Raw genomic sequence first — 7,253 nt, forward strand, 5'->3', positions numbered from 1 at the left:
CTTCAATCTTGATGATGAATCCAGCTTCTGAGATGGATCAATCGGCTTTTCTTGAGTAATTCCTTGCTTCCTACTCTCCGTCCTTCTTCTAAGTTCCTCCTCAGGTGTTTAAATAGGTTTTAGAATGGCTAAGAGCCCCCAAAATTGGCTTTTTCCTAATAGAGTTATACTTGGGCTCGGCAGGGACAAGCCTGTGTGCTATTACTCCAGCCCGTGGTCAAGGCTGTTGAATAGGCACAGGCGTGTAGTCTACCCATGTAAGTCATGCTTCAATCCTGCCAAAGGGACACGACCGTGTGACACGCTCGTGTGAGAAAGTCTAGGCCGTGTTGATCTTCTATGTTGGTCCGTTTCTCAGTCATTTTACTCTCCTATGCTCACCTAAGTGTAAAACATGAAATTAAAAGATTAGGAGCATCGAATTCACCAAATCTAAGGAGAAATCATCCATAAAATGTGCTAAGAATGGGAAAAAATATGTATAAATTATAGTTTATCACTGTTGCTGCGAATAATTTTGAACTGAAACCTAACAGCATTCAAATGATCCAACAGTTTGTTCAGTTTGATGGTTTGCAGGACGAGGATCCCAACGCTCACTTGGCGAATTTCTTAGAGTTTTGCGACACTTTTAAAATCAATAGCGTTTCTGATGATGCATTCACCTTCGGTTGTTTCCCTTTTCATTGAGGAATAAGGCTAAACAGTGGTTGAACTCGTTACCACGAGGGTCAATCATTACTTGGGAACAAATGACCGAAAAGTTTTTATTAAAATATTTTCTGCTGGCTAAAACAACCAAATTACGAAATGATATATCCTCTTTTGTGCAGATGGATTTAGAACCACTCTATGATGCATGGGAAATATACAATGACTTTTTGCGAAGATGCCCTCACCATGGGTTACCACTCTGGCTACAGGTTCAAACGTTTCACAATTGCTTGAATCTTTCGACTCGACAGATGATTGACGCAGCTGCTGGTTGAACTATCAATAATAAGACACCTGAGGATGCTTATGAATTTATAGAAGAGATGTCACTGAATAATTATCAGTGGCAAGTTATGAGGACAAAACCAACAAAAATAGCCGACGTTTTTAACTTCGATTTGGTCATCATGCTCTCTAATTAGGTAGAACTTTTGAATAGAAAAATTGATGGTTTTCTTGGCTTTTCACAGGTTCATCCAGTAATACAGTGTGAAGTAAATGGAGGTGGATCCAGCAATTCAGAATACCCACCCTATGACCACAACATGGAGAACGAGCAGCTAAATTACATGGGTAATAATCCTCGATCTCAAAATAATCCTTATAATAATACTTGCAATGCAGGATGGAGGAACCACCCAAGTTTCTCATGGGGGCCAAGGGAATCATAGATCATCACCACCATCAGGCTTCCACCAACAACCTTACCAGCAAGAGAAAAAGTCGAACCTTGAGGAGATGTTAACAAAATTCATCTCGGTGTCAGAAACTCGTTTCCAGAATACTGAGATAGCACTTAAAAATTAGCAAGCGTCGATCTAAGGGCTCGAAACTCATATAGGTCAGCTCACTAAATTGATATTTGAACGACCAACAGGTAGCTTGCCGAGTAACACTGAATCTAACCGAAGGGAGCAACTCAACGCAATTACCATTCAAGATAAGAAAGGGTTAGTTGCACCTGAACCAAAACCGAGGCAAGAAACTGTGGTAAGTAAAGGTAAAGGTGTGGTGGACCACAATGACCAGAAACCGGTAAGTAAAGAGTACAAACCTCGTGTACCATACCCCAACGCGACAAGGAAAGACCACACAGACAAACAATTCGGTAAATTTCTTAAATTATTAAAGAAGTTACATATTAACTTACCGTTTATTGAAGCTCTTTTGCAGATGCCAAACGCAGTCAAATTCCTAAAGGAGGTTTTAAAAAATAAGCGGAAGTTGGATGAGGCGTCGCATGTGGAGCTAAATGTGGTTTGCTCAGCCATACTACAGAATAAGCTGGCTAACAAATTAAAAGATCCAGGGAGTTTTACAATTCCATGTTTAATTGGTAGCCTAGATGTTAATGATGTTTTGGCTGATTTAGGGGCAAGTATCAATGTAATGACTCGAATTTTACCGCTACCGAAAAAGTGTATTTTTGAGTCACCGTTTCTGAAAAATAGATTCTTAAATATTTATTAAACATATTTACGAAGTTAATCGAGTGGATAATTAGAGTTTAATTAAGTGAATTAGCTTAAATTAAGGATAATTGGATAAAAGGATTAAATTGAATGAAGTGTGAAAGTTTAATTATAGAATAAAGAAAATTGAAAGGACTAAATAAGTAAATAAGCTAAAAAGTGTGCCAAGTGTATGGCAAAAATAAAGTAGATGTGTAATTAATATAATACATACATTTGTAATACATGTATGTATTTACTTATTATTTAAGTAAATAATTAATGTATTTATTATTATTAAATTTATATTTTATGATAAACAAATTAAATATAAGATAAGTGTATGGCAAAAATAATTTATATGTGTACCAATAGTATACATGCACTTGTAATACACATATATGTTTGCTTATTATATAAGTTTATTATATATTATTATTAATAGTAAAGTAAACAAAAAGGAAATAAAAGAAAGAAATAGAATGAAAAGAAACAGAATGTGGAACGAAATAGGGGAATGAAGAAAGAAAAAGAGAAAAGAAAGAAGAAAAAAGAAAATTAAAGGTTTGAAGCTTGGAAGTTTAATAGGAAAGTCAATTTAGCCCTTTTTACTTAATTTTGATGTTTTAGAAGTTTTAGAACAAAGTTTTGATGAAATTAAGTTGATATTTTGAAGGTTATTAAATTTCTAGATATTATTCATGTTGAATAAAATGATGAATTAGGGGTTAAATTGATAGAATTTCAAGTTAGAAGTGAAATAAGGATTGAATTGTAAAGTAAATCATAAGTTTTGAATAGTAGGGACTAAGTTGAAAGAAATTTCAAAATTATGGTTTTATGGCGAAATTAAAGGGCTGAAATTAGTTTAAAGTGAAAATTGAATGAAAATATTGAGTTAAATGTGAAGAATAAAAGCTAGTCTTGGTTTAGGGACTAAATTGGAATTTAGGCAAAAGATGAATAAAAATTGACATATTCAATGAGAAAATTGAATGGTAGTGTATTGATAATTTTTAATTAATTTTCGTAGCTAGCGTTGTGCCGAAAAATCCTCGGTTAAGAAAGGAAAGGACAAGGTCAACGAGGGTTAGCTCGGAAATCACGGTTTGTGTTTCTATAATCCAAACTTAATATTTAATTGTTGAATTTATTATTTAATATGTAGGGTGATGCATTGAAAAGTGAAATTTAATTGTTAATCAATATATTTTGATTGAATGTTATGGTGAGTAACTAAGGTGAGCATTATTGTGTTTTATGAGTATTGAAATGAATCAAAATGTATATTGTATTGTTTTATGAGTATTGAAATGAATCAAAATGTATATTGTATTGCAACTGAATTGCATGTAGATTGATATGAAAAAAATGTATTAAATTGAATTGAAATTAAATTACGAATGAAATTGAAAATTAAAAAGTTTACTGAATACCCTATTAACAGTGTCGGGCTAGTCGGATATAATTGGCATGCCATAGGATTGGAAGTGTTCAGGGATATTACGACTGTGTGTCTATGAGACACTATATGTGTCGACTACTGTGACTGTTCTAGATTCGTTCTGAAGAGATACTCTGTACCTGACTGTTACTGTTACTATTACTGTTTCAGATTTGTTCCGATGAGGTACTCTGTGTACCGCTACTCTTACTGTTACTATTACCGTTACGGTGTATTCTGGCTTCGGCCGATGAAACACTGTATACTATCCCCGGTGTGTGGGTTGGATCTGTGTATCCGTCCAAGTCCGAGTCATGTTAATAGGGGCAAATAAAGCTACTGAAAAATTTATTACTACCCAATATTTGACTGTTACTGAATAAATGAATGACTGATACTGAATAATAATGATTAAATTATTATTATTGAAAAATACTAACTGTCATCGAATAATTGATTGCTACTGAGTAAAGGATTGTTACTAAACGAATAATCGTTACTGGATAACTAATTGTTATCGAATGACTAAATATTACTGAAAGAAATAGATAAATTAATCGATACTGAAATATGTTTACAGATATTGAATAATGAACAGAAACATAAGTAAGACATATGAATAGAGAATATTATTGTTGTGAATTAAATGAAAAAGTTAATCAAGTTATTAGATAATGAAGGTTGAATGAGTTGTAAAGAAATTACTTATGAAATGAATAAGTGAATATTTATGATTATTATAGGACAATAAATGTTCAGTTTATAGAAATACCACTAAGTTCATACTTAGCGTATGGTTTGTTTCTGTGCGCAGGTTAGGTTAAAGACAGATCGTCGAATCAGCATCATAAGCCGATCCCGAACTCAAAAAGGTAAAGCATGTTAATTATCGGTAATGGCATGTACCTAAGATGTCTTAAGTGTGTTATATTGGATTGTGATTGTAATAGTGAAATAAGTAAATTGATAATTGATAATTATACATGATAAGTGTTTAAATTTAAGTATTAGATAATATATAAAATGCGTTTGGATTGGTTTAATATTGTTATTTGTATTGGTTGTGGATTGAAATTTACAAGATTGGTAAATTTTTAAAATACAAGGTTCATTTTGAGTTCACATAGTTTGTCACACGGGCGTGTGCCTTGGTTGCCACGGCCATGTCTTAAAGTTAGTTTAGTACACGAGCAGGCCACATGGACGTGTGTCATGGTCGTGTTTAAAAGTTAGTGTTACACACGGGTTGAGGACACGGGCGTGTCCATGCTGCACGGACATGTTAAATTAGCCAGACGGGTGTGTGGTACTGTTCAAAAGAAGTAAATTTAAAATTTCACGAAAAATTTACTAAAGCAAATGTACTGTGGACCCATTTAAAATTATATTTAGATGGATATATTGCATTTATACTTGTTTATGTGCAAATGTACTGTAATGACTAGTAATACTTTGAAATCATGTTCTGGTAACGGGACGGGGTTAAGGGTGTTACAATCAATGTTATGCATTACAAAATGTTTAAGCAACTAGGTCTTGGGAAACCCAAACAAACTAGGATGAGTATTCAATTAGCCAATAAAACAATCAGATTTCCTAGGGGGATTATTGAAGATATACTCGTTAAAATTGACAAATTTATATTCCCAGTTGATTTTGTTGTTCTAGACATAGAGGAGGATAGTAACGTTCCTTTAATTTTAGGGAGGCTCTTTTTAGCAACAGCTAAAACAATAATTGATGTGGGCACAGGTGAACTCACACTTCGTGTGGGAGACAAAACAATCACCCTTCAAGCTCGTAATACGAGTAACACATCAAAAATTAAAGGTGGTTGTATAAATCATTCTACTAAAACTGACCATGTGGTGCAACCTACTTTGTAGGAAATAAGTTCGAAAAACCTACATGAGCCATGTTCAAGCAACAACAAAGGACCTATCTATGAAGAACGAAGGCTACAAATTGAGGAACTAGATAAATGGCGGACACATAAACCGAGGACACACGATAAACCAAAACCACGCCATGACGAGCTCAATGTCGTACCAAATCAACTTAAGGTTGGAGACAAAGTACTACTAGATGTAGCAGACCCTCGCATTTCCACTTCTGAACCTAACTGAGCAATCCCTCTTACGGTACTCAGTATTTTCCCATATGGTACAGTTGAGGTAATTTTTCCCAAATTCGTCACTTTTAAGGTAAACAGTACTCGTCTTAAACCTTATGTTGATAAAATTGATAGCAGGGATGAGGAGTGTATACTCCTCGCACCACCATGACCATGCACCAGAAAGGTAAGTCGAGCTTAGACTATAAATAAGCGCTTCTTGGGAGGCAACCCGAGCACTAACGATGTTAACCTCTTTAAAATTTTAGTTTTTAAAATCTAATCACTAACTGAATCATTGAAACACAGATTTTCTAATCCACACGGCCGGACACACAGGCGTGCCTTAGGCGGTGTTAACACCACGGAAGGAGACACGGGTGTGCTCAAGACTGATAAAACAACACGGGCGTGTGCATTGGAACACGGGCGTGGGAGAAGCGAACGAAGTAGGACACGATCATGTGACACGACCGTGTGCACCAACACGCCCAAAGAGCACGGGCGTGTGCGAGTCTCAAACGCCAAATTTAAAAAATTGCGAAACACACGGGCAAAAATTAGGGCACAAGGGCATGCCCCACGGTCGTGTGCCCCAAAATCTATATAAACCCCTCACTATTCAACAAAAATCCTTAATTGATGATTTCAACAAACCGTAAATGAATCCTTAATTAATATTTTTCAACAAAAATCACTTTTCAAAAGTTATTTATCTAATCCATCAAACATCAGAAAACACATGTATACATTCATGGTAAAACCCTAGACATTCAAAAGTTTTTCAAATTAGTCCATGGCTAGCTATATTAAGCTACATCGACTCTAAAAACATAAAAATCATTAAAAACAAACTTGAAAACCTACCTTGCATGAATCATTTACCCTAGTCGAAAGTTAAGCCTTCAAAAATGAAGTTTTCCCTTCTATTTTCGGTGGAGAAGATGATACCAACCAAAATACATTTGTTTCTTTCATTAATTATATTAACATAATTAATAATTTACTAATTTAACATTATAAATTTACCATTTAAAACACCTATTAAATGTCTATAATTGTCCACTCAAAAAAAATTGGTATGATTGCCACATAAATCCTCTAAAAATTTAATATCATAGCTATTAGACCCTTTTAGCTTATAGAACTCAAGTTTTGCACCTTTTGCAATTTAGTCCTTTTTATCAAATTAAGCATGCAAACAGTAAAATTTCTTAACGAAATTTTTATACAATATTACTAACATGCTGTAGACATTAAAATAATAATAAAATAAATATTTTCACATTGAATTTGTGGTCCCAAAACCACTATTTTGATTTCACTAAAAACGGGTTGTTACAACTTAGGTACTTTTATTTTTCAGGCTTTGAAAATGTTAGAGAAAGCTCATCTAGTTGGGCAAGCTTCCGTGGTAACATGGCAGGAAAGTGCTCCTAGCTGGATAAGCTTTCTCTAACATTTTTTAAAAGCTAAAAAATAAAAATACCTGACCTTGAGAATAATGGTGAAATTTGATGCATGTTCTAAG

At 34.3% G+C, this 7,253-nt stretch overlaps 1 non-coding gene across 1 annotated transcript; it reads right to left on the bottom strand.

Moving 5' to 3' along the window:
• Positions 1-800: 800 nt before the first annotated feature.
• Positions 801-907, bottom strand: LOC121205303 (small nucleolar RNA R71). The gene has a single exon (XR_005900387.1). It is a non-coding gene; the product is annotated as a small nucleolar RNA R71 (small nucleolar RNA).
• Between the last annotated feature and the right edge of the window lie 6,346 nt (positions 908-7,253).

This window comes from Gossypium hirsutum, chromosome A08 (genome assembly GCF_007990345.1).
Source record: "Gossypium hirsutum isolate 1008001.06 chromosome A08, Gossypium_hirsutum_v2.1, whole genome shotgun sequence".
Lineage (NCBI taxonomy): Eukaryota > Viridiplantae > Streptophyta > Magnoliopsida > Malvales > Malvaceae > Gossypium > Gossypium hirsutum.